Source organism: Sapajus apella, unplaced genomic scaffold (genome assembly GCF_009761245.1).
Source record: "Sapajus apella isolate SASKATOON/1434 unplaced genomic scaffold, GSC_monkey_1.0 scaffold61, whole genome shotgun sequence".
Taxonomy (NCBI): Eukaryota; Metazoa; Chordata; class Mammalia; order Primates; family Cebidae; genus Sapajus; species Sapajus apella.
This window is the reverse complement of record NW_022437001.1, coordinates 2,375,995-2,384,378: the sequence shown is the minus strand read 5'-3', so window position 1 is coordinate 2,384,378 and position 8,384 is coordinate 2,375,995. Positions and strand designations below refer to the sequence as shown.

The following is an 8,384-nucleotide window of genomic DNA, read 5'->3' as shown; positions in this document are numbered from 1 at the left end:
ACTGTGTATAATTAAAGCAAATATTGTTAAGCTTAGCATTTCATAGTTCCTACCCTATAGATGGAGAAATATAAATAAAGACATTAACTAAAATGTCCAAAACCCCCATGGTAGTAGATATCAAAACTAGGATGAGAACTGACATTCTAATACTTTGCTATCAGGCTATGAATGCTGACTTGAAATCTATCAATCCACCATCTCTTCACTAAATGACAAAAGTGATAAACACAAACCATACATCAGGGGAGGAATGTGGGAAGACAAAGGGGTACATTAATCACTGAGGTAGAACCGTCCTGGGCAAAGGAGTGGTATTCTTAGTTTCCAAAAAGTTATCCTTGATTTTCAGCATCCCTCTTCTCACTGAGGGTTTTTAAGATGAGACGGCCAACTAGAAACAGAAAACTATAGGAAAAAAATTAGGAGAAAATCAAGCAGGAGAATAAAGAAGAAAAGGCAAATAGGAAAGCATAAACAGCAGGTTCCCATAAAATTATTTTGCACCATTTTCTAGTTATGAGTTTATTTTAAAAGCTAGTAAGAACAGTATTATAAGATTTCATTTGCACTGTATTTTAACCACACTAACAAGAAACAAAATGGGAAATTCAATTCAGTAATGAGAAAAAAGAGACAATGGACAAAAGGTGTAAAAAACTTTGTCATTCAACTAATCTTTACACAGCTCAAGACATTTTGCACTTTACCAATTTCACATGCACATAGGAAAAAACCTACAAAGTCAGTAGAAAAGAGCAAGGTAAACAGAAATAATATATATTCAAGATTTTGTTTCAATCATCAACAAAAGTGGATGAAAAGGAAATACCAAGGTAATTACATAGGTGAGACTCCAAGTAACTAATACTATTTTACTACCTATGTTTTAGAATAAAAATATTAAAAGCTCCAGATTTGGGACTAAAGACATTTAAGGAACCTTATATTATTACAAAGAAATTAAGTATCCTATCCAACATAGTTAATTACTGGCAGGACGAAGCCTAAATCCTAGTTCTTATAAATCCCAAATCTGTGCTTTCTATCATATACTACAGATTGCAAACAATTTTACAACTTACGTGTAATTAAATATTTTAAATGTATGCTCTTAAGTCTCATAAAAGCTACAAAATAAAGATCGCTTTAACAAAAGCGAAAGTAGATTGTAGGATATTTAGAAGGTTTTTACTCATAATAACAAAAAGCAACTTTTAACTCTCAAAAATATCCAACTATTGGCCGGGCACGGTGGCTCAAGCCTGTAATCCCAGCACTGTGGGAGGCCGAGGCGGGTGGATCACGAGGTCAAGAGATCGAGACCATCCTGGTCAACATGGTGAAACCCCGTCTCTACTAAAAATACAAAAAATTAGCTGGGCATGGTGGTGCGTGCCTGTAATCCCAGCGACTCAGGAGGCAGGGGCAGGAGAATTGCCTGAACCCGGGAGGCGGAGGTTGCGGTGAGCAGAGATCCCGCCATTGCACTCCAGCCTGGGTAACAAGAGCGAAACTCCGTCTCAAAAAAAAAAAAAATCCAACTATTATACAAAGTCCATATTTCAACCATCAAATTGTAATTTCAGAAATAATTTTCATAGTGATTTAAATTCCCATCAGGAATGGTGGCTCACACCCATAATCCCAACACTTTGGGAGGCCAAGGTGGGTAGATCACCTGATGTCAGAAGTTCAGGGCCAGCCTGGCCAACATGGTGAAGCCGTCTCTACTAGAAATAAAAAATTTAGCCAGGCGCAGTAGTGGGCACCTGTATTACCAGCTACTCAGGAGGCTGAAGCATAAGAATCACTTAGACCCTGGACATGGAGATTGCAATGAGCCAAGACTGCACTACTGCACTCCAACCTGGGCGACAGAGCAAGGCTCTGTCTCAAAAAATATATATACTATTTGCCTTTATACATCATTAAATGCTCATTAAGAAAAACAGTGACAATCCAGTAAGCAATGCTAGGGAACGTAATGATTACTACTTTTCTTACTTGCTGTCTCTACTAGGATATAAACAGAAGGTGATTTTTAACAAAACATTATTTTAATATTAAAGAATATAGGCTCTCACATTAAAAAACTGATTCCCTAAATTTATGTTAGCTAGGTATGGAAATCTTTATTAATCCTATTGTATGTCTTCTATTACTGACAACTTTATTCATTCAGCAATTCTTTGAGAGCTTCCTATGTTCCAAGCCTATACTAGATCTTGAAATTACAATAAAACAGATCCATTTATAAAGAAGTCAACATATAATATCTGTTTCCCTGAGTAGATACCAATAATTTCAAAACATTTTTAATGGTTACATGTATATACAAGGTGTACAAGAAGAATATAATCCAGAAATCGCTACTGTAATATCCATAACAAAACAAAAGGTAGTGAAAAGTCAGCCTTTAACTGTTTCTCCCACATGACTGTGATAAGAAAAGTGATACATACAAGTCATACAAACCCTTACACAAGAAAATATCAAGATGGAACCCATAAACATGTAAAAATTACATGTAAAATGTGTTATATTTGTATGAATTTATCAAGGTTAGATTCTCAAGAGTTCATAGTAAATTCCAAAAAAATAAATATTAAAATTTAAAGCGATAAAACCATAGAAATATTAGAAGAAACATGTGAATTCCTTTATAATCTATGTGTGTATTAGATCCTTCCACCTATCAAGCAAAAATCAACTTCCATAAAAGAAAACATCCACACATTCAACAACAAAACATTTTTTAAAAACTTCTGGCAGGGTGCAGTGGTTGACGCCTGTAATCCCAGCACTTTGGGAAGCCAAGGCGGGCGGATCATGAGGTCAAGAGATCGAAACCATCCAGGCCAACATGGTGAAACCCCGTCTCTACTAAAAAATACAAAAAATTAGCTGGGCGTGGTAGCGCGGGCCTGTAGTTCCAGCTACTCGGGAGGCTGAGGCAGGGGAATTGCTTGAACCCAGGAGGCAGAGGTTGCAGTGAGCCGGGATCGCGTCACTGTACTCCAGCCTGGCGCCTGGTGACAGAGTGAGACTGTCTCAAAACAAACAAACAAACAAACAAAAACTTCTGCAGGGCAGCCGGGAGCGGTGGCTCACGCCTGTAATCCCACCACTTTGGGAGGCCGTGGCGGGCAGATCACGAGGTCAAGAGATCGAGATCATCCTGGCCAACATGGTGAAACCCTGTCTCTACTAAAATACAAAAATTAGCTGGGCATGGTGGTGAGCGCCTGTAGTCCCAGCTACTCGGGAGGCTGAGGCAGGAGAATTGCTTAAACCTGGGAGGCGGAGGTTGCAGAGAGCCAAGACTGCACCACTGCACTACAGCCTGGTACCTGGCGACAAAGCAAGACTCTGTCTCAAAAAAATAAAAATAAATAAATAAACAAAAACTTCTGCAGGGCAACAAAAAACCATCATAACTAACTAAACAAACAAATCAGTAAAAAAAAAATTATAACATATATCACAGAGTTGATTCCTTAATATACGTAGAGCTTCTAAAACAAAATCAGTAAGAAAAGAGACACAATCCAATGGAATAGCTGTAAAGGACACATTCTCAGAAAGGGAAATACAAAGGTTCAAAGATCATCAAATTCACTCATGAAAAACCAAAACTGTAGTTTAAAACTACACTGAGAAATACAAATTAAAACCACACAATACCCTATACAACCTATGCATGTAACAAAAGTCCAATGTTTCATAACACATTCTATGAGGAAACATTCATACTTTGTTGATCAAAGTATAAAAATTCTTCAGAAAATCAAATTAAGTCTAAAAAGCAAAATACAAAACATTGTTTATAATACGCTAGCATTCATATAAAGAAAGAGGGATAGGAATATGTATTTCTATTTGAATGTATGTGCATAAAGAAACCCTGAAAAAATTCATATAACAGTGGTTTTCTGTAAGGGTAAGGTGGTAGAAGGCATCCTGTAAGAGATTAGAAGGAGATTTTTCACTTTGTGCCTTCTTGTAATTTTTTTTATTTTAAATTACCTATAAAAGAAACTAAATGAATAGATTGAAAAATTTTAAATACTTAATGTCTTCAATTTAAAGGTTTCAGATAAGGTAGACACAGATTGTTAAAACAACACAGAAAAGTTAAAAATACAAAGAAAATATTCTTGTGAAAGACATTTTTTTTTTTAAGACGGGGTTTCACCATGTTGGTCAGGCTGGTCTTAAACTCCCGACCTCAGGTAATCTGCCCGCGTTGGCCTCCAAAGTGCTTGGATTACAGGCATGAGCCACCACGCCCAGCCAAGACCTACACTTTTAAAAAAGCAAAAGAAATGGCATGAGACATAAAACTAATAAAAGATTCATGAGAAATAAAAAACTAATCAGAAAAACACCAAGAAAGTCAAGCAAAAAAGGAATTTCAAAATGGAAGGGTTTGTCATCAGTCAAAAACTGCAGAGACTAAGGAAGATGAGAAATGAAAAAGGACCACTGTATAGATAATTAGATGAGCAATGATATTGAAAAGAACAATTTTAATCCATATGTCCTAGGATTGGGGATGAAAAGGAGAGGAGAGAAGCCAAACTACTGACACTGAAAAATAGATGGAGTGTGACAATAAAGACACCATTCTAGCAAAAAGTCTGGAAGAATCAAAAAGCAAGAGTGAAAATGGAAGCTTGAGAATTCTAGCAGCATTTAAACAAGGTTATCAAGCTCTAGCATATGATGATTAGACAGAGGCACGAATATATAAATAGTGAGAAGCTGCAACATACTTTCAGAAAGGTCATTTAAGAAAAATAAAAAAATTCTCAACATATTAAACAATAACTTCATTCAAAATCATACTTGCTAATGAAAATCAAAGATTAGTCAATGATTACAAAAATTACCAATGATATCAAGTAAAGGAAAAACAAGGCCTTTCAATCAAAACTACCCTTAACAGTAAGCAGCCTATTTCATACTTAACGAGGGCCTGGAACTGATAGTTCATAGTACAGTATTCTGGAAACAGGTATCAAGGCAAATCTCACTAGTAACAGAGGCGCATCATCTAAGGATCTTTTTCACATTAAGAATCCTATTAGAAAGAAAACACTAAAAGGTAATTGAATTTCCCTCAGTTATCTTCATCTCTGTCAGCTCCTGCTACAATAACTTACTCTCCAGAGCAGAGATAACTCAATTCTGTCCAGCAAGCATATGTTATGAATCTCCAAAGCAAACTTGTCTAAATCATTCTGGTCTTCTATCAAGGTTGGCTGTGGATATGAACTCTGACAGAAAGCAAACAAATTTATTTTTATCTTTTCAATAATTCACTTCTTTCTGCTTTGATAGAAGAAATCATGAGATAAATATATCTCATGATTTTATGTTATAAAGTCAGCTGAAATGGTTTCCATGACTTAAATAAAAAACTTAATGAATAATCCTTTTTAAACACAAAGAAAATGGTATCAAAAAATAAAACTGGTAAATTACCTAAGTTTCAATTTATTTATACTGTTATCAGATCCTTATGACGATTTCACAAATGCTATTTCAACTATTTCATTTTTGAAGCTTTGTAGTAAAACATGCTTTATAAAATGCTAGAAAATTGAATTTTTAAAAAAGATACCAACAAAATAAATAATAGTTCATATGAGAAAATGCATTTCCTATCTGTATTCTAAGCCAGCTGGCATTTTATAACAGAAATGCATTTAAAAGTTATATAATAAAGCCAGAAATTCTATGAGTTTGAGTTTCTTAAGCTGGAGTCTACATAGTTCAATATTATTCAGAACAAAAAAATCCAAATTCGAATTGTTAATGAGTATAATCCTTTCAGTCTTAATACCTTTCCTTTAATATACATTAAATTTCTCGAAGATTCTGGCATGGCTATTCATGACCTTCAAATTCTATACTAGTAGTCACAATAATAGCAACAATGATAATTACTAACATAATTTATAATGTGTTTTAACATACATTATATGATTTTACTCTCTACAATAAATGTTTTATTAAAGTTTCATTATATCCATTTCATAGAAGGGAAATTAAGACTCAGAGATGTTCAATGAATTTTGTCCAATATTTTCCAACTAATAAGTTGTGAAGCCTAGGACCTGAATATGTCTTTGGAAACCATGTTCCTTTTATCACATTATAACACACTGTTTCAAAATTAAATTAATCTTAAGTAGCAGAGAAGATCGCAAAAAAATGTAGCCAACAATGTGCCTTACAATTTTTACGTAAAGTGTGCTAAACTGTATTTCATAAATCAAATGCCTTATTTCTTAATTTCAAACACAATCAGCATGTTTTTGGATTAAAGACCTAAAGCAACCAATCATAATCATTTGAGATACTATTATTAACCTATCACACCTGCAAATAATAGGCTGAAAATTATTCTACAATGGCCTTTTTCATGCATAATCCATATTGCTTCCACAGAGAACAAGCCTTACTACTTTTAATCAGGAAAAAAAGAAATCAAATGTGTGGACTGTAATTAGTAGTCATTTATTCAATAATTATTTACTGAGCACCTACTATGTATAGGTGATGTACCAGGCACTACAGATATGTTATGAATAGACATAGAATTCCTATCTTCATTAAGCACACAAAAAACCAGGCAGGAAATAATCAGGGAAGTAAATATATAATTACAAACAATTATTAAGTGCTATGAGACATTATAACAGAAAGATCTGATATAGGTTTACATTGAGTCATTGGTGGGGTTAATGGATGAGAAGCAGAGAAGGCTTCTGTGTAAAAGTGACACTTGACGGAAAATCTAAAAGATTAGTACAAGTTAGGATGAATAAATGGGTATTGTGACTAGGAGCATAAGGTAAAAGGGGAATGAGGTTTTGTGGGTGATATTAAGGATTATAGGTTTAACCTAAGAGCAATGAGAAGGAACTGGATGTTTTTATGCATGAACAGCATAAACTAAATTTCAGAATGACTACCCTGGCTATTCTGTGTAAACGAAAGAAAACATTGGTAGGGAAAAAAATGAGACAAGAGATTACTCCATGTGTTTTAAACTACAGATATGATGGTTAAGATAACACAAAACAGTAATGATAACAAATGTATTTAGAGGCAAAATAAACAGAACTTGATGATGGACATGAAGTGTGGAGTAAGGGAAAAAATAAGTAATGAGTGATTTGTGTAAGCAAGTAAGTAAATGGAGGTGATATTTACTCAGATGGGAAAAAATGGAGGAGGAGATGACAGGGGAATATACAGTTTTAGAAAATCTCCCCCCAAAAGTGGGGCTTCTTATAAGAAATTTCAAGTGGCAATTACAAGTATACAGTGGTACTACACAGGGTGGAAGCTCAGAAGTCACAAAGACAAAAATCAGAAAGCTTTAGACAATAAACAAATGCTAATAAAATAGGGGGAAGAAGTCCTCAGAAATATTGGGTCAAAGTAAAAAAAAAGTTACTATATTTAATTACCTTATCATTTTCCATTCACAGAAAAAGAATATATTCTAGCCCAGCTCTTGATTATAGGTAGTAAACATGAGCCAAAAAGACCTACCAAATTCCCTACTTTTCCTCTTTTTCAGATAATTAGCTAATCTTTATATATTACTTACATGTTAATTACTTTGACCCTAAACAAGGCAGTGAAGAATGAGTGCTTTACCTCCTATGGCTATCTATCCTCATGTGCCAATAATGTGAGGAAAGATGTAGACTCATTAATTAGAAGAAAAAGAGGCCCTTGTTTATTAGAACTACACTTTAGGTCTCTGCGTGCAAATTCAACACGTCAGTTCACTTGGCTAAAAGATACTGTTATTGAAGCTTAAGTGTACAATTCTATATCTGACTGAGAGCTAAACATCCCCCAAAAAGCACAGATTGCACCACAGATTGCACCACTAATTCCCAGGCACTATCTCATAAATAAGTTCATAAATAATAGATGTAAAAAAAGAAAGCCACATCAAAAAAAAAAATTTAAAGTTTCAGTATGAACCCCAATGAAAAAAACTTGCCTTACCTGAACTTCATATTAACTAGAGGTCAATGATAATATATTCATATGCACAGAGAGACCCTTTTGTGGTTAAAATCATAGGTTTCAGGTATAGCATATAGGAAACACAGTGAAACAGAAAACTCAAATCTAAGAAGTTTTCTTTTTTTTTTTTTGGGAACAGAGTCTAACTGTGTCACCTAGGCTGGAGTGCGGTGGTACAATTTCAGCTCACTACAACTTCCACCTCCCAGGTTCAAATAATTCTTCTGCCTCAGCTCTTGTAGCTGGAACTACAGATGCACACCACCATACCCAGCTAATTTTTTTGCCTTTTTAATAGAGAAAGACTTTTGTCACATTAGCCA

The 8,384-nt window shown here is 34.6% G+C and overlaps 1 protein-coding gene across 5 annotated transcripts in view; it reads right to left on the bottom strand.

Moving 5' to 3' along the window:
* Nucleotides 1–8,384, bottom strand: part of LRBA (LPS responsive beige-like anchor protein) — a 726,864-nt gene that overhangs the window by 414,326 nt on the left and 304,154 nt on the right. The window lies entirely within an intron of this gene.